We start from the raw sequence: 19,090 nt of genomic DNA, 5'->3' as shown, positions 1-19,090 counted from the left end.
CCATCACAAATTAACCGAGGACGAGAATGAGTGATTGGCCTTTATGGGTATGGGTGTTTTCTGCGCGTCACAGAAGTTGGATGGAACAGCAAACGAGACGAGTATATACCTGAAATGTGCCCGTACTCTTGAGCTATTGGAAGGTAGAAATACAGCCAGACGTACTAGATGTGCTCTATGCGAAGTAACACATCGATATTCTAACCTTCCATCCCTGGTACTCGTACAGTGGTGAACATTGTTCGACGATATGAATGCCTCTTTTAGTATTCTTGTAACATAAACTAAAGTGGGTCTCCCCGATGGCGTAGTGATAACGTCGTCGCCTTGTAATCAAGGGGTCCCGGGATCGATACTCAGTGGAGGCACAGTGGTTCGTATTCCACTTTAAACTGTAGGTCCAGTCCCGATTATCCTCTCTGTGCATAAAGTGGACTTAAACTTTTGATTTTGATTTGATTTGCTTTATTTTATTTCACTTTTTGTGCCATTTTTGGCTAAATTGCAAAGATGGGGATGAGTGATGATATGATGAAATTGATGAATGGACAATCACAAACATCCAGGCCCAAGCCAGGATTCGAACCCGGGACCCCTGGTGTGCTAACCATTCCGCCACGGGGGCCGGCTAAAGTGGACTTAAACAACAGTCCAATCAACCAATCAATTAGTTGCAACAAAAACTGAAGTCCTTGGTGAAAATGCCCTTTGACGGACAGTACAGATGTTACAGAGATAAGCGGATTTTTATTTGGTGATTCGAGGTCAGCGCATCGAGTCCCATCTCTGCTGTGTTCTGTCTTTCAAGGTCGCGTCCGCAACCATTTGCATCAAGTAGCTCTCCAATTGTCTTCACGATGGGAGTGTCAACACAGACATTTTGGAGCTCCAGTCTGGATCGAACCTAGGACTGCTCGCTCCAAAGGCGAGAGCGCTAACCTTTCATCCGAGCTAGTTCTAGTAACATACTGTTCTATAACAAAAGAGCAAAAGATAACGTCAATCTAAGATTTTAGATAATGAAGAACTATTGTCACCACTAGCGTACGCAGGATTTTTTTTCGGGAGGGTAAGGTGGATAGTATATAGTTGCTTTCTAGGAGGGCTGCATAAAATGTATTTTTAGAACATTTCCACTTTCAAGAAAGGCAATCGGGTGTCAATTTAAGAGGAGTTTGCATTTATCACCCTGGTGTATCCCGAATTCTTCACGGCTTTTATTTGAAAATGTTGATTTTCTAAAAATTTCCATCAGCTTCCTCTGCGTACGCCAGTGATTGTCACTAAACATCTGGTTTCTTCCAGAGTATGCTGCTTTGTAGCAACGAGACAAATAGTGGTGGTTGAATAAATTGTATACAGATGCCTCCTTCAAATTAGCTGTTATTCTGGAAAGTAAATTATTGGATCTCTGTGTTTCCATGAAGCCCCTCACCTGCCCTCACCCACCGTCTGGCCCTACAACAAGGGGAGAGCATAAAGGGGGGCGTGGCAGCGTGACCACTCCATTGGGGGTGCGTAAGGGGGAGGGAATGGAAATGAGGCACCTTAAACGAGCAGGAAATGACTCGACAATGCGAGGGGTCCATGTAATTATAGCTCGGGCATTCAGCCTGCGCGATTACTAAGGGGGGGAGGAAGGGGGCGGACCTCCACGGTGAAACCTTTACTCGAAAAGATAGAGAAGAGGACTTTCTCGCAGCCCTGCCGCAAATTGGATTTCACGGACCGATGACTGAGGGGATGAAGTCCGTCCCGGGTGCCCCCTCCCCCCCCCTTTCGCTTCCAAATTGTCCGCTTTTCAATTGCCCAAAAGCACCTTCCTCCCTCCCGCTTCTCGAGGTCCCAGCCATTAGCCGAGTTTCCTCTTGGTTCGTCCGTTTCTGCCGGAAAAAAAAAATCCTTCTTTTCCGAAATGGGTCAAAGAGTGGGTGGGCTACGGATGGTCTCATCGTTAAGATGACCCCCAGCTGCTGATGCAAGAGGAGTGGAGGGGAAGGGGGGGGTGTTGGGGTGCCACATTAGCTTCAGGTTCGTGTTCGATTTCGGCGGAACTACTATGCGGCTTGGAGGAGGAATCTGTCCGAATGGATATGCCACAGTGGCGTGCTGTTGGATTCTCTTCGCTGGATAATCCTTCCCTCTGCTCGAATTCAAGGATCAATTATGATTCTTGTGCATTCAGAAGAGTGACAGTTTCGCACCAGACATGTATTTATTTCAATATTGTCAGAATGGGCACGGCTACTGGAAAAGAAAATCCAAGCAGTATGAGAAAGTATGGATTTCTCCCCATGTCGCTAACTTTCTAAGTTAATTATTAATCTAGACACGATGTTTGAAAAACATGATGAATAAGTATTCACAAAATTCCACGTATTCCTTGTGGAGAAACAACTTCAGATTCAAGTTATAGCTAATCAAATGGGAGTTTCGACATGTCCTCACAGCACTGAAATCTTCAATGAGCCCTCATTCCGTTCCTGTGTTTTTCTACGACACTGGAAGTGTGATATTCCCATTATCACAATGCTATGTTTTCTCCTCCCGTTACGATCTTCCAGTGAATAGACCTCTCTGCCGCATTTCACCGCGGGGAAGGGTCGGTTGGATCCTCGCGTCTGGCTGGCACAAACTGTTCTCCCTGACGTTAAGGGGAGCTATCTTGCTTGAATCCAGCCCCAAATATGTTTGTTATCACTCAAGTCCACACCAGCGTTGCCACACACTAATGGCGCAATTTGCCTTTGCAAGGGAGATAGAATTCCCTTTTTGCCCAAATGTCCCCTTTATCTAAATAAAATCATACAACAGTAACAACTAGTAGCATTTTCGATGGCCCTTGCTCGTATAATGCTAATAGAGAGCCTCCTCGCTAGCGGCCTAGACATCCCAAGTTCGAACCCTGGTCAGTCATAACTGTATAAATGCGTTTATTTCTTCATCCATTTCATTAGATCATCATTCATTCTAATCGTCGCTATTAAACGATGTAAAATTAACAAATCAAAAATATAAATAGCCAAACAGGCTTACTCTCAAAGAAGTGAAAACAAGAAGGAACAGGAAAACATTGTTGATGTGACACTAGGACCTAACATAATCTCTAATACAATCTGCACAAAATCTAGCGTAATCTGCAAGCGAGAAAGAAATTGAATTGAAAGGAACATATTTTGAGGAATTTAAAATAAAATTTCCACCTGGCCCGCGGACAAGTTTCAAACAAAAGGGAGTATGCCAACCCGGGACAAGCTTTTTACAAGCACGCTGCGGTTTATCCTCTTCTTTTAATCTTTCCTTTATCCTCCCCAATTTAGCTCGCGCGAAGCATTTTATGGCAGGAAATCGGTACAAAGTCGGGGGTTACAAATAAAACAAACGCACCGTTGTTCGTTGTCGTAGAGTTTTCTCAAACTTTTTCAAGTCCAATGTTCAGGCCTTTTCATTTGTTGAAACGTTGTAATTATTTTTGGGGGAAATTTCCCAATATTATTTAACCATGAGGATGAACAATGAAATGCAAGAAGGGACAAACACAATTATACATCCTTGACTTCACCATGGTTCGAACCTGAGTCGTATTGCTTCGTAGAGAGTGATACTGTCCACTCCGCTACGGAGGCCTGTATGTCGCGCGCGCGCGCGCGCGCGCACACACACACACACACACACACACACACACACACACACACACACACACACACACACACACACACACATATATATATATATATATGTATATATATATATGTGTATATATATATATATATATATATATATATATATATATATAAATATAGGGTGATTCAGTAAAAGTGTACAGAAATGAAACAAGCAAATAGTTAAAGCACCACTTAACAATTTGAGACAGTGAATCTAGCTAGGGTCGCAGACCTAGGGTCGGAGAAGCCACCGTAACGAGATATGGGCTGAAACATGTTGAGCTCTAGCATGTACTATGGTCCATAGGAATGACAAGTAAGCGACACGTATGGACATTGCTGATGTACAATGAGTAGCAACATTTATTGACATTGATTTACGCGTATGAGTTACATGCTTAACGTTTAGGAACTAGTTTCGTTACTTTGACAAGTAAGCGTTAACAACGTACAATTATGCAACTTACGACAATTGTTGAAAATGACGACGACCAACCCAAATGCAAGAGTGACATCTGTGTACAAGATTCTGCTGCACCCTTAAAATATTACTGGCGTGTTAAGAATCACATCACAAGCAGCGACGATCCTGCCAACTAATTCCATGTCCCTGTTCACTGAGGTGAACAAGTGGTTTGAGATATCATCAGACAAAATAATGGAGGAGATTCAGGCCGGGTGACCTTGCAGGCAAGCGAATAGAGCCTCTCCATGCAATCCAGAAAAAAAACCAAGAAAGGTATCATACAGATGGTGTGGGCATCCACGATGAAGTGATGCGGTGATCCGTATCTCGATACGCTGGCTTCTCCGACAATAGGTTCCCCATCTCGAATTGTTCAGTGGTGTATCACCTATTTCCTGCTTCAGTTTTGCACTCTTTCACCGAATCACCCTGTATATACCGGGTGGTCCAAAAGTCCCGGAACGGCCACATATCTGAGAAATACACATCGAATCGGAAAAAGAAAAAATACGTGTTTAATAAATGAAAGAAAGCCATTCAATGATATCACACTTGATTCCCCACCCCCACCCCTTTTTTTGTAGAATCGGAAAGAGGACTTCATTCCGAGTCCAACGAGCTATCAACCATCCTCCTAGCTCAATTAGGAACGGAGATATGGCGATTTTAAATTTTCGCAAAGAAGAAAGAAAAAAAAGAGTGAAAATTTCATAAAACCCAAAAAACTTTCAAGGGGAAAGGGAAGGGGGTAGACTCTATACTCTATTGAAAGGTCTTGACGTGCAGATTCCGAATCTGCAATCGCTTCCACTCTAGCTCTAGCTCTAGCACAGCGTCCCTTTGAAATTTTTTTGGGTTTTATGATTTTTTTTACGCCATATCTCCGTTCTTAATTGAGCTAGGAGGATGGTTGATAACTCGTTGGACTCGGAATGACGGAATGAAGTCCTCTTTCCGATTCTACAATACAAAATGGGGGTTTCTATTTAAAATTTCACAGTTGCCCACCCCCAGGGGGCGGGGGTGGGGAATCAAGTGTGATATCATTGAATAGCTTCCTTCACTTATTAAACACGTATTTTTTTTCGTTTTCCGATTCGATGTATATTTCTCACGATATGTGACCGTTCCGGTACTTTTGGACCACCCGGTATATAAGATAACGATAGCCCCGATAAAGGGGTGTCAAGAGGTCCCGGGTGCGATTCCCACATAGTGGGTCGCATCCCATTTTAAACTGTAGGTCCAGTCTAAACAGACCATAAAATGGACCTAAAAAAACGACGCTGTGAGCCATCGGGAAAAGACATTCTTGCCTTGCAAGTATGCAACCACAAATATTCAAGGTTGCCACTGACAGTGACGTCAAAGATAATAATAATAAAAAATGGACGGAGGAGGTACTAGACACGGCTCACCAGTAATAAAAATCCGAACTTCTTCCTTGCGTTAATGCACCACAGCGCTCCTCCAACGGACAAATTCCCTAAAAAGGAAGGGTGGCGAGACCGAAACTGCTGACTACCCGCCATTTTCCCCTCCTTCCCGGCGCCATGTTGCCTCGATGGCTCACGAGAGTAACATTTGGAAACTTCGCCAATATGTTTCGTCGCGCCGGACACGCCGGACAGGTTAATGCAGCATTAGCATGGCTGATAAGGAAGCAGGAAGGAGGGACTCTGTGAGGATAACTTCCTTATCTCCCCCGCTTGTCTCCTGCGAGGGCCGTAAGGCTAAGCAAGCGGGTAACTTGCATGGGTTTCTGTTTTCACTTCTCTGCCTCTTCTAGGGTTACTGAAAGCAGACGGGGAGAACCGAAAAGAGTCAAGTTCAGGCAGTCTTCGGTTGGAATAGTTTACTGGGCGTGGTCTAGCGCTCAAGTTGTATTAGTCCGATATCACTGAATGGAGCAGTGGAGTAGCTGTTATCCAGTCACCAGGGTGTCAACAAAATTCCATGAATTTTCCAGGTTTTCCGGGGTACAGAGTACAGCCTTGCTTCCACGTAGTACACCCTGGACTGCATTTGGCAGATTAACGAGGATCTGGAGTCTGGACCTACGGCCAGTATAATCTTTGTAGGGCTGTGTGTGTGTTGTCCTGTGTTTGGTCCTTATTTGTGATGAGTGTCCCTTTACAGCCTCAGCCTTTAACTGGAGTAAGAATATTTTAGTCCTCCGACGTTACTGTTATGTTCAGGGTTCGAAAAATCCCGGTCGCCAGGTCGACTAAAAATTTCAGCCTGACGACTGTGGTCTCTTGCTGAAATGTTGCCGTTCTTTAAGTTAGCATGTACGAAATTTTTAAGATTCTAAGTTCAAATTGCAGTACAGGGTAAGTTAGCAATTGATTTTTTTCATCAACGTTGTGAACATTCCATAAAATCAGTAACAATTTGTTACTCTTTCTCTCCCAAATCCCCATTTCCCGCTTTCTGGCGCCTAGCTCTGAAGATAATTTTTGAAGCACTGGTTGTGTTATTTAGTTATGGTAAGGGGCTGGACCCCGTATAATGTGACGGGTGCAAAATAGCCCAAGTGCTGGCGCACCCAAAATTTCGACTTCAATCAATCAATCAATTTTCCAGGGTTTCCACACCAAGAACGAAAATTTTCCATACCAAGTCATTACGACAATTCATGATTGATTACATTGATTTATTTTACTTCGCGTTTCTGTCACTTTTGACTGATTGCGAAGATAAGGATGAAAGGTGATGAGATGAAGTAGGTGAAGTGACAACCACACACACACATATGTAAGGAAAGCAACACAAGTCCCATAGAGGATTATACTCGCCATGGGTCCAAACGGCAGAGCCTCGTTAGTCTGCAAAATGCAGTATGGGGGTTATGACGTGAGAGAGAGGTTGGCATTTGGGTGTGCCTAGAACACGTACATCCACATCTCGACGCCGATGAACGATGAATTGATGAAATGTATGAAAAACTCCCCTATGCATTACAACTTGCAATGAAAGCACAGAGATGTTTTAGAGTCTCGTCTCAACTCGCTGGTGAAGGTGATGTTATGAACACCACGCTCCGGAAGCCTTTACTCCTCTTCACTCAGGTGCTCATGGAAGAGTGGCTAGGTGAGCGCCAGAGCCGCTTAGGCGGGAAAATTCAAAGAAAAGTTCCATCTGAGATCGCCGATCCCAGGAATAGCTTTTCCGATTAGACCACCGCGGGTTTGAAATATTAATCATAGATGGAGGAAGGAATACAAATAACGATATATTGTTCAGTTAGGTCTATTACAATTCATTAGTGAAAAGAAAAATAACAATTCCATGAAGGAAATCAATGGAAATTAATGTGAAGATGACCAGAAAGAAGAACGGTAACTAGGAATACGTTTTCCTTTCTAATCTAATATATTTCAAATGTAATCTTGAATTGAATATAGTTTTAATTAACTGGGCTTTGAGTATTGCAGGAAGAACGAAATTGGTGTCCATAAATCAAATTGAATATGATAGGAGGTTAAAGATGAAGGTCGAATGATCAAAGATGCTAGTTGGAGACTTAGGTGAATAAGGATGAAGATTAGAAGATAGTGGGGTATGAATGGAACGGGAAGGGAGGGGGGGTTGGAGACTGAATGTGGATTGTGGTCGAGTCCAATGACTGTAACACGTGAGAGATGTAGAGAGAGAAAAGAAAAAAGGAGAGTGATAGAGAGGAGAGGGAGTGACGGTGAGTGAGAAACAGTAACTGAGAGAGGAGAAGAAGGGAAGAGGGGAAGGAGAGATGGAGTGTGTGAGATAAGGAGAGTGACAGAAAATGAGAGTGAGAACAATAGCGGGAAAGAGTGATGTAGTGTGAGATAGCGAGAGACGAACTTCTGATGACCTAATTCTAAATATAATTCTTGGCATTTCTTACAAAGCTTTCGAACCAGCAACAGCCACAGTAACTTAGCCGCTAACAGAACTTCTGCAGGAGTTTACAAGAAGGAAAAACTATTTTGGGTTATTTTCGGGGCCATACAAAGCTAAAAAAAAGTGCATTCGTCATACCACACGACTATGTGTAATCTGCAGACATGTGTACAGAACTGGACAAGGAATTACAGATCGGCAACCCAAGCCTACAGAGACGCGCTGCTAGGTTGCCTACATAACAGCATTCTTAAGTGTCGATTCCAAAGAGCGTAACTGCTATTTAGACGTCATCTTTACGAGGGAGATATCGAGCTATTACATTTGATGGCATCTCTTGGCAGATACATTCCAGCAGAAATATTTCCCACGTCAGGATGCTGACGTATTCTTTGGTCCCTCCGGCAACAATAGCAGACGCAAGAAGCGCATTGGTCGCGACCCAGCCGTGGCACTTGGAGGACTTGAGGGGGAGGGATAATTGCTATTCCTTCATTCAAGCGTCACGCGCCGCCCCCCTGTGGTCCCGTAGGTGAACATCGGGGACCACCGAGGGTCCCCGTTGTCATTTAAGAGCGCCCCCCACGGCGACGTGCTCCCATTATAATCGCAACTGGAACGCAAACATTAGGTGGCTCCAGAGGGAGGCATTAAGAGCCGGGACTCCGTCTGGGCGAGGGAGTAGGAATAAAGGGACGCCATGTTGAGTCCACGCCCCAGAGGAATACGAGTTTGCGGGAATTGAAGTCTTGAGGCAGATGAAGGATGAGAGAGAGCGAAAGAGAGAGGGGAGAGAAAGTTTCTCTAGAATGTGGAGAAGAGGAGATTATCGCGTTTCTAAGGGCGGTGAAGGCAAGATGAGCTTCACACATAATCTACGGAATAGGGGAGCGTTGATGCTCGGAGTGAGGGAGCGATCTCTTACTCCTAGGTTCCTCAGTGGGGAAAAAATAAAACGTTTACAGCATGCAGAGAAGATTGCATAAATCTCCAGGCGAAGGAAACAGCGAGACTCATTTCGGATAAAATTCCCCAGCTTTTGCTTGCTTGATGATTTGGTTTATTTTACTTCACATTTGTGTCGCTTTTGGCTAATCGCGAAGATTAGTTCACAGAGAACAGCCATGTCCAAGCCGAGATTCGAACCCGTGACCCACGCTGCGTTTTCCAATCCGCCACGGGCCAACTTGTGCGAAACTGACTGTGTATTTGTGACACTAGAGTTAATGGGTTCGAGTCACAGCTAAAGGATGCACTTTCCTTTGTATTCTCTATCTGACCAATGATCAGCATTATCACGATTAATCTATAACACCAGATAGATGACGTCAAATAAGTATACCAATAGCCTACAAAACAGGAGCGACGCATTCTCTCACATCGCTACGAATATAAATTTGGGCTAGAGCCTATTCCAAATCCTCCATAATGATTAATTATTAATAATTCCAACTTATAGTTAGAAAATTATGGTTCAAGTTGTGCCATAAAATTATTTTCCCCCCCATTAATCTCGGAAAATGGAAACACAAAAGGATTGGAGAATATCAGCAGGATCTGAGGGCTCTCAACAAAAGAAAAGCAGACATTTGAAACCCTTCGACTGATTTAGCTCACATACAATATCAGACAAGATATCTAGCTGCTATTACATTTTCAAATAGAAGATTTGTAATTTATTCTCTTGTCACCTTTCTGGCTTTTGAATTTTCTTATGTTACGTCGCTCTATCGACTCTTTGTGTGCATATTTTCTTATTTAACGTTCCCTCTGTGATTCTTTGTATAGTCACGGACACTTCTGGGTTGTAGCAACCGCATTGACTTTCAATGGGATCACTACAACTCATAAGTGTCCGTGACTGTACAGTGCCTTTCACGGTCGAGTCTTCCGAGGAGCGGCGGCTATTACACCGGGCAGCGAGAGCGCGTCTGCCGACAACCTGGATGCTACATCCGCGTAAATGGGACCGCTAGCTATGTAATAAAATAAACTCGTACAATTACACGGACAGTTACAATTAAAACGAGCACGTACCTTGTCCTCCTGCATTCCACACATTTCAGGCATATTTTTAGGAAATTTTCAGTAACACACGCAGGTCCTCTTCCGAAATTAGTGCAAACACTAATACTTCAAATTATCTCCTGATGTTTTCTTTCAATTCTTCTAATGTATGGCTACAGGTTTAAAAGTCTGGTAGCTCGTCATGCAGATGTCATGCAAATGTCTGTTTCTTGTGCAAGGCACCGGAGGGATTTTTGAGGAGTATGTTCCAAACGTGCTCCAACGTCGTCTAGCTTCTTCCCAGTAAGCACACGACGTTTTATTCTTCGCCTCTTATCAAGAACAGACCCTGATTACCTAAATTTGTTCATAAGTATCGAACACTGTCTCTGTGTGAAACAGGAACATCTGATAATTCAGCTGCAAAACGTGTTTTAACTTCCGTACAAGAATTCGTAATGACGTAAGGGTCGTACATAAAATTTCGCTGTTTAAAATTGGACGTATAGCGTGGCATTATTAGACTGAGGAAACAAAACAATCTAAAACACTTGTAAACACCTTAACACTTCACAAACATGTGCAAACTGGACACCAGCTATCTGGATACTGAATCACTGACGCGTCCAGTGCCAAGGTCATCGTAAAGTTGTGGGTCTAAATACCGGAAGACGCCTTCCCACCGCCCGGCGTGTTATCCGCCGCTTCACGGAAGACTCGACAAAGAAAGGCACCGTATTTGAAATTTACTTTTAGTCACCTTTCTGGCTATTTGTATTTATATGTTCTTATTTTACGTCGCTTTCTTTGTGTTTTCTTATTTTATGTGGATTTTCTGCTACTTTTGAACGACGAGGACGGATTACACGTAACTGATGAAGGGACACTAACAAAGAACCACCCACACCCGACCAAGTCTGGAATCTGGAATATTCGTTGTTGGAATGGTGTAGCTACCTCCCACCTCCCAACGTGTACGGCCATAAAAGCGCTTTCCTGGATATTTTTGTTAGTTCAGACAATGATAATAGATGACATTATACTGAAAAAGACGAGAGGACAATAGGAAAGAAGCACCAGTCCCTTGGACAGAGCTGAAACTTCCCTACTATCTCTGTAGGTCGTTGCACTAACCACTACGCCACGGAAGGTTGGCGGCAGATCTACGAAATTGGTTTCGGGAAAGAATTCCCACTCCAGCAAAGACTAACTAACAATCCTCCAACGGCTTTGGCGAGGGATGCTTCCTGCATGTTATGCAACCCACATCACGTCTCTGCTTAACGGGATCGCATAAACATCAGGCGAATCTTGCGAGAACATCTTGAAAGCTTGTCCGACTTGAACTCTGCGGCTTCCGTCAAACTGGCAGGCCGCGTGGATGTTCTGAAATCCTAAACGTTTCGTGGAAGTGAGGGGGGGAAGGGGGAGCATGTAGCACAGGTCCCGACTTTCGAGGTATGACGTCACGAATGAAAAACGCGCAACCTGATCAAAAAGCATGAACAGAAACATCACGAACCAAACCTAACCTAACTTGCACATTATTTCTCAAACTAATTTTACACCTTTCGAGTAGGTTAGGTTAGTTAGCATTGGTTGCTCTGTATTATAACCCATGTGCTATGCTTGCGCACGACCAGTGAAACTTACGTCTATATAGGCCTAGTTCCTTCCAATTAGAAAACCTTGATGGCCTCCCTGGTGGCGTAGTGCTAAAACATCGTCCACTTGTAATCAATGAGTACCGGGTACGATGGGTGAGACACATAGTGATCCGAATTCCACTTTAAACTGTAGGTTGTCTCGTTTAGCCTATCTGTGCAAATATGAACTTGATAAATTCAGAATAATGACTGTCTCTGGTGCTTCATACAATAAAATAAATAACCTCATAAGTATTACAGTTAGAAAAATTTAATTTCTCATTCAAATACAATGCGTGTTACAAATTTATACAGACCCCACAGATATTATTATCAACTCATTACTGACGCATGGAAATTTACTTTTTAATAATAACTTTGATACAGTTACTGCACTGATGCAGTTAAACACGACTAGTTCGAAAGTAACTCGAAGTATCTTTATACTGTAGGATTACTATAATAAAATCAAATTTCTGTAAGCTCAACTAAGATGAATAAACTCCAAGCAAACGTGTGAACCAAAATAAACGGTGATTTGTTTCTTCCTCTCTTGAGTCCGAGCGTCCCCGTGTTGCCTTAATCAAAACTTAGTTGCCAAATTCAACAACGTTAAACACTATGTCTATGCTCTCGCTGTGCTCGCTTTAACCCTTCGCGATGATACGAACAAACACGTGACACTGAATGAAGGTGACATGATATGTTGAATAATGCCGCACATTTTGGCAACGCAGCGGCAGGATTGCATGGTAAATGGCTGATTGCATCGCTCACGCTTCCTCCGCTCTCTTAATATTCAAAAATTCTGCCACGTTTGGATAATCACGACCACGAGGATCAATAATAAGATGGAAAGGACACACACGCACGTGGACAGAACACAACGCAAGTCAGTCCCACAGAGAATGAAACTGCCTGTGGGTCCATACGCCAGACCCTCGTTAGTCTGCAACAATGTTAAATATGTTAAGAAATGTCTGGCAAAATACACCGTCAGCCTAAATGGAATAGAACGTTTTATAAATCGAAAAGGGTTTGAAATATCAGGAAGGATTTAGTATTGTTTTAAAGAGAAAGTCTTCAAGTCTACACTTTTCGTTTGTGTTCGTGATGTCAGCATCACGTGAGCCCTTGACGTCAGTCGAGCAATATGGCCGCTAGCCAGGTAGAAAAAGGGTTTCTGTGCGCTTGAATTTGCCAAAACAAATTATGTTACTGTCGCACAGCGTCGTTTTAGAGCACGGTATGGTCAACAAGTACCCTCAAGTTCAATTGGAGCAAGAAATGTGAGGAAACGGTTGACATATACATGCTGAGACGTGTTTGCGGAGAACAGGACTATCGCATTGATATTTGTCGTGTTACAAAAGGGCACCTCGCACAAAGGACAATTGTAACTTAGCCATGTAAACTTTAGGACATACTCACCCACCCATGTAAGTTTTTCAGCCATGTTATTAAATCTCTTGTTTCCGTAAATCTTTGAAACTGTCTATTTCTTTGAGGCTCATCCTGTATGTAAAGTGCTAAAAATCGTTCATTCCGTTCCCTGGTTCGAAACAGTATGACAACTCGCTTCTGATGTGGGTACGATTTCCGTATACACCGGCTCTGACATGTGTCCCATCTTAAGAGTTATCTGTATCAATACAAATTTCAACGATTTTTACCTTAGCACACATCTTAACCTTAACGTTTTCCGTTTGACAAGCATTTCCCGGTCAGTTATCACCCTGAAGAAATACATTGTTCACACTCTGTAGGTCAGTTTGGTGGAGAACAAAATATGACAGAGATTAGAGTCCTGAGATTTAAGATTACGATCGTGTACTTAAATCAAGCCATAAAGACCATATCTCGCCGCGGGATAACGTTACACACACATTTCAAGAGCGAAACAATTAGGGCTCGCCGTTAGGTGGCAGCAGGAGCGCTAAACAATTTGCGTACTGGCAAAAATGGCCAGCGCCTCTGAACACAATGGCCGAATAAGCAAAAGAGGCTCGTTAAAGATAGAGGTAGGCTGAGCAGAAAAGAGATTTAAATAACACCGGGTACAATAACCGGCAGTAAATATCGAGAAATGGCGAAAAGATAAATATCACTTAAGCCGTTATGGAAGAGGCGATTGCGGATCGTAAGCTCTTAACATGGCCGAATGCACAAAGGGTATTCGAGAGTACATTACCTTTGCATTGTCCCCGGGACAGTCGGAGAAACTTGCTGTACTTTTGTTGGAAGAAAACCGGCCAGGACAGATGGCGCTAAAGGCACGATTTTCGCCGCCATTGTTTCTGGGTGATTAAGCAGTCGGAGGACATTATCTGCAACAATAGGGAGACCGAAAATGGAGAGTCGCAGTGGTGTCCCAGGACGGTCCGGGAGAGGGGGGGAAAACTTCTCTGTAGTTCCGAGAGCTTTGGTGTTCAGTTTCTGGAGATTTAGTTCTTGTGAATTATCTGATACCTACTGGGACGCTGCGGAATGGAGTTAGGTCTAATTTCCAGCATAGTGTTCACAGCTTTGGAGGCTTAGGAATGTAATCGTCTTAGTAAAAACGTAATGTTTTGTTCACTATTTTTCAAGTTTTCAGTTCAACAGTGAACCGGAAGCATGGGAAAAGTCTGTATTTTGTGTTTTCAGTCGCTTTTCTACCTATTTCAAAAGCAACAATGAAGATGAATGGTGGAATGATGCAATAGTTGAGGGAACACACTCAAGAAAGACGTACATGCCTTACAGGACACGAACTCATACCTGTAGCGGCGATTGGGTTCCAAATCTAGGGGGCAAGGAGCCAAAACTGGGGGGAGCGGAGGTAAGGACCGTTTACTTTCCTTTGGTAGATAAGATATAGCATAGTACGGGGGAAAAGTGGCAAAAAGTGGGGGTAACGGACCCAATCGCCGCCACTGACTCGTAGTATATGCTACGAGGGTTTTTAAGCCAATTATTAAGCTAGCTTGTTTCTTTTTTAAATTCTGCTTATGCATTATATTTATATTCTTATACTCAACATGGACCATACTATTGTGGTATATTTTCTTGTTGAGCTGGTAGTGTTCGTGAACATTTATTATTATTTTGTCAATTATTTCCATTAAATTTTTTGATTGATTTTTTGGTTCCCTGTATTTTATTGAATTTAAAGTTATTTAAGTAGTTTAAGTAGAATATGAAGTTGTGAGCTTAATGATGGTTAATACAATCCTTAAATCAATGATTTTTAATTTTTCTATTACAATTGTACCTCAGTTGGGTTGTTAATTAGTAGTTTATTTTCAATATTATTAGAAATATTATTTTAATTAAATATATTACCATTTTTATTGAATGGAATATTATTAATTTAAATAGATCTAATTGCTATGGCTTATTACGAGGCATGTCCAGAAAGTAGTACCCTTTTGGTAATAAAATAGGAGCGAGAGAAGTTAGTTGAACAAAAGCCTTTATACTCTGAAATGTATACATGCATTTTTTTATGACTCACAGGTCAGGATTTTGAATAAGGGAATATTTCGCCGTACACATGGCTACATATACCGACTCACCATAAAATTTTAATTAATTAATTTATCCTTTCAATACTTCAGCTATTTTCTACATAGGCACCCATGGCACTTATCGTACCGGGAGACAAGTTTTTGCATTTGTATGAACAGCAAATTTCACAAAAACAGTAAACAATGTTACTTTCTTCAACACATTCTTCTTCCAAATAGAACTTTCAAGTTGAGACAATACTTGTATTTGTCCATGAAAGGTTCGACTAATATTACCATATACTCATCGAAGCTAGAGAAAACGTTTTCTCGTCTTTACAGTTCTGTCTTCACAAGCATCGTTATTAAGTAGTTTATGTGATCGCCTCAATTAACTTCGCCACGGAAAATCTACTCAAATTTATGTTCTGAACGCAGACACTGCCATCTTTCGGCAATAGATGAAATCGCTGTCAAATAATGATCATGGCAAGACTGCAGTTCTGAACTTTCAAGTTTCTCCCCAATGATGTTGTTCAGTGGATTTAATTGACAGTTTCATTGTGTCTTGAACATCGTGTTTCAGTATCAACTGAAACTGGCTTTACGGCCCAAGAAAACCATTGCAACCTTTCTAGGAAGAGTTCTAAACATACTTAGTTCTTCAGAATCCAGAAAACCAGCGCCGTTGTGGATACAGGGGGAAATTTTAGAAGAGTTCTTTGCTATGGCAAGCCCAAAGGTTCCGAAAAGCCTTACGAATACACCCAATCTCTTCTACCCAGCATGCCGCATTAGGTTGCAGTGACCCTATCATTAATCCCACCGCATGGTCACCTTAATCGACTATTCACGCCAGGCTAACCCTTCACCGGAGCAAGACCCTAATATTTCAATCATCTCTTGTCGGCTCCGCTGGGCTTTGAAAGCCCTTAGAAGGGCCATCCGGGGGCTGGTCTCCGCTTCGTTGAAGAAAAAAGAAGGAAATTGACTTTACAGGCGCAAACAAGAAGAGTGGGAAGGGGATATCACATATAACGAATATGCCAACGCCCATTTTCTCCCTGGAGGCTGAACCGGAAGTTCTAACGACACCAGTCAGGAACATGGATGAAAAATTATATAATAAGATAACACAGGGTGAGCGAAGATCGCCAAGCCCTTCCATTACAGATTAAAATAAGTCAAAACGCAATGAACACCTACCTTGTATTCGCAGCCCTGTCTTCAATTAACGACCCTGTGCCTCTCTCTCTCTCTCTCTCTCTCCCCAATCTGCAAAGAGCAAGATAAACGAGTTAAGGGAGGTGATAGCGATTAATTTCAATGAGCAGGGTTGAAATATATAAGCACCCGATGAAATATTATTGCGGAGGAACATGCGCCATATTAAATTAGGGTGCGCAGCTCAGTATGACGTGAACAAAGAAGGGGAGGTCGTTTGTTATTTTCATTAAGTGCGCACACCGTTCGGTCCATTGTGAGACTACCTCCTCTGTTTTTGGCTCTCGATAACCTATTTCGGCAACGAAGACACCTACTTCGGTAATGCTGTTATCTGACGTACTCTAGGGTAGGCGCCCCAGAACCAAAACAAAAATTCTCATACAATTCCAGGCTTTTACGTCATACAAAGCCGGTCTCCGTGGCAGAGTTGTTAGCACAGTGCGCTACGACGCCAGAGGTCCCGGGGGCGAATCCCGTCCTGGGCATGTGTGTTCTTTGTGATTATCCATTCATCAATTTCATCATGTCATCCTCATCTTGGCGATTAGCCAAAAGTGGCAGAAAAGCAAAGTAGAAAAAAACAAATCAATTTAATACAAAAATGTTGTTCTTAACTTTTTTTCTTGTTGTTTTTCCACAGAGGAAGCGACAAATCAAACGAAAGAGTACTGGCTCGGTGTGCAATTGAGTCCTGGATTCAGTAACTGATCGAGCCTGCATTTTTTACTTAAAGTTCTATGTAGTGCATCTTCTGTGTGCTTTGTAATGTCAAAATTTTTAGGTCAACATTCTTCATGGAGAGGTCAACACATAAAAAAGTGTTTATTAACGTCATAACTGTATTCGAGGGCCGACTCTGTGACGCGTTAAGTGGTCGACTTTGGCACCGAAGTTCCCGACGTGTAAATGCCCCTCCATCAACTCATTCTCACCTTCGCGATTAGCCATAATATGGAAGAACAGCGACGCAAAATAACAAAAACATAAATATAAACCTCTTAGTGGGCATTAGTGGGGAAGTGGTTGGCACAACTCGCTACAACGCCAGTGAATCCGGGTTCGAATCCCGATCAGGGCACGGGTGTTCTTTGTGAGAGTCGTTTCAGAATTTCTTCAAATCACCACTCATCCTCATCGTCGCGATAAGCCAAAAGTGGAAGAAAAGCAACGTAAAACAACCTAATTCAATCAATCAATCATGGGTATTAGTGAAGCCCGCCCAATGGATTTCGAAAATGATTCACATCCTGAGAGGTTTTGCAGCCCATGACACACGGGGCTAGTGCGGATTGCATGACCTTAAGGATATCGACCTTGGCAAGTGTCGTTGTTTGGATTGAAGTGTACGGAGCTGTAACTCTTTCGGATAACTCCTTAGGTTGATGTATGTTGTTTGCGGATGTGGAGTTTCCACAGAGAAGTAGAACGATCCACAGTGGGGATAATACTTCCACACAAGACAGGCTTTCGGATAATTTACTGACGACAATTCTGCCCTCCATCCTTCCAATTTTTGTCTCTCTCTTTATCCCTCGCGGAGCTCGCGAACCCAAACAAAAACGACAAACATAAAGCTGCGGGCTTATTTACGAAACGATGTAATTCTACAAGATGAGACACGGTTGGGAACCAGCAGAGGAAACAAATTGCCGCTGATAAAGCCCACCACGCGAAAGTTTCCTCCCTGTGAAATATCTTTCATTTTTTCCTGTTCTCTGAAATGGAACCATGTGTTTCTGATCCCACGGGTTTGCTAACTTTGGAGGTTTAAACGGAGAGAGGTGGGATATTGTTGATGAACAGCGCTGTGTAGATCAGATGTTGAGAGCAGGGGGTAAGAAGTTCGCGCTGGTGGTAAGGCATCAAGAAAGAGCAGAGTATAAACTCTCTGTTTGCGAAAGAAAGAAAAGGAGTACAAATTCTTAGTTTGAATAATGGTTACGTTTTCAAGAAAGAAAAGGAGTACAAATTCTCAGTTTGCGTCAATAGTTACGTTTTCTAGAAAGAGTAGTGTACAAATTGTTAGTTTGCGTTAATACGGTAGTTACGTTTTCAAGACAGAAAAATACTACAAATTCTGAGTGTTCGTCAATAGTTAAGTTTTCAAGAAAGAAAAGGAGAACAAATTCTCAGTTATGTTTTCAAGAAAGAAAATGAATACAAATTCTGAGTTTGCGTCAATAGTTACGTTTTCAAGAAAGTAAAGGAGTACAAATTCTTAGTTTGCGTTAATAGTTACGTTTTCAAGAAAGAAAATTAGTATAAATTCCGAGTGTGCGTCAAAAGTTAAATTTTCAAGAAAAAAAAGGAATACAAATTCTGAGTTTGCGTCAATAGTTACGTTTTCTAGAAAAAAAGGAGTACAAATTATGAGCTTGCGTCAATAGTTACGTTTTCAAGAAAGAAGTGGGATAGAAATTCTGAGTTTGCAACAATAGTTACGTTTTCAAGAAAGAGAAGGGTACAAATTCTCATTCTACATTAATGCTTACGTTTTCAAGAAAGAAAAGGGAGTAAAAATTCTCAATTTGAGTTATTAGTTATGTTTTCAAGAAAGAACACCACAAATATTCTGAGTTACGCGCATCTAGTAACGTTTTTTTTTATGAAAGTATGGATTTACTAGTTATGTTGGCAAGAAAGAACATAATACGACTGGTAAGTTCGATATTAATAGTTCTATTATCATGAGTAATATGTTTAAAATCT

At 42.2% G+C, this 19,090-nt stretch overlaps 1 protein-coding gene across 2 annotated transcripts in view; it reads right to left on the bottom strand.

Annotated features, from left to right (window-relative positions):
• The window catches only part of LOC145987852 (uncharacterized), a 291,669-nt gene extending 275,240 nt beyond the window's left edge, over positions 1 to 16,429 (bottom strand). For both annotated transcript variants that reach the window (XM_083122598.1, XM_083122599.1), the window contains exon 1: positions 16,361 to 16,429. The gene's annotated coding sequence lies outside the window, so the exon portion shown is untranslated. The remainder of the gene's footprint in view (positions 1 to 16,360) is intronic.
• Positions 16,430 to 19,090: the final 2,661 nt, after the last annotated feature.

Source organism: Lepisma saccharinum, chromosome 5 (genome assembly GCF_977018435.1).
Source record: "Lepisma saccharinum chromosome 5, izLepSacc3.1, whole genome shotgun sequence".
NCBI classification, from domain to species: domain Eukaryota; kingdom Metazoa; phylum Arthropoda; class Insecta; order Zygentoma; family Lepismatidae; genus Lepisma; species Lepisma saccharinum.
Note: the sequence above shows the minus strand (reverse complement) of the source record. Positions and strands in the feature narration are given on the sequence as shown.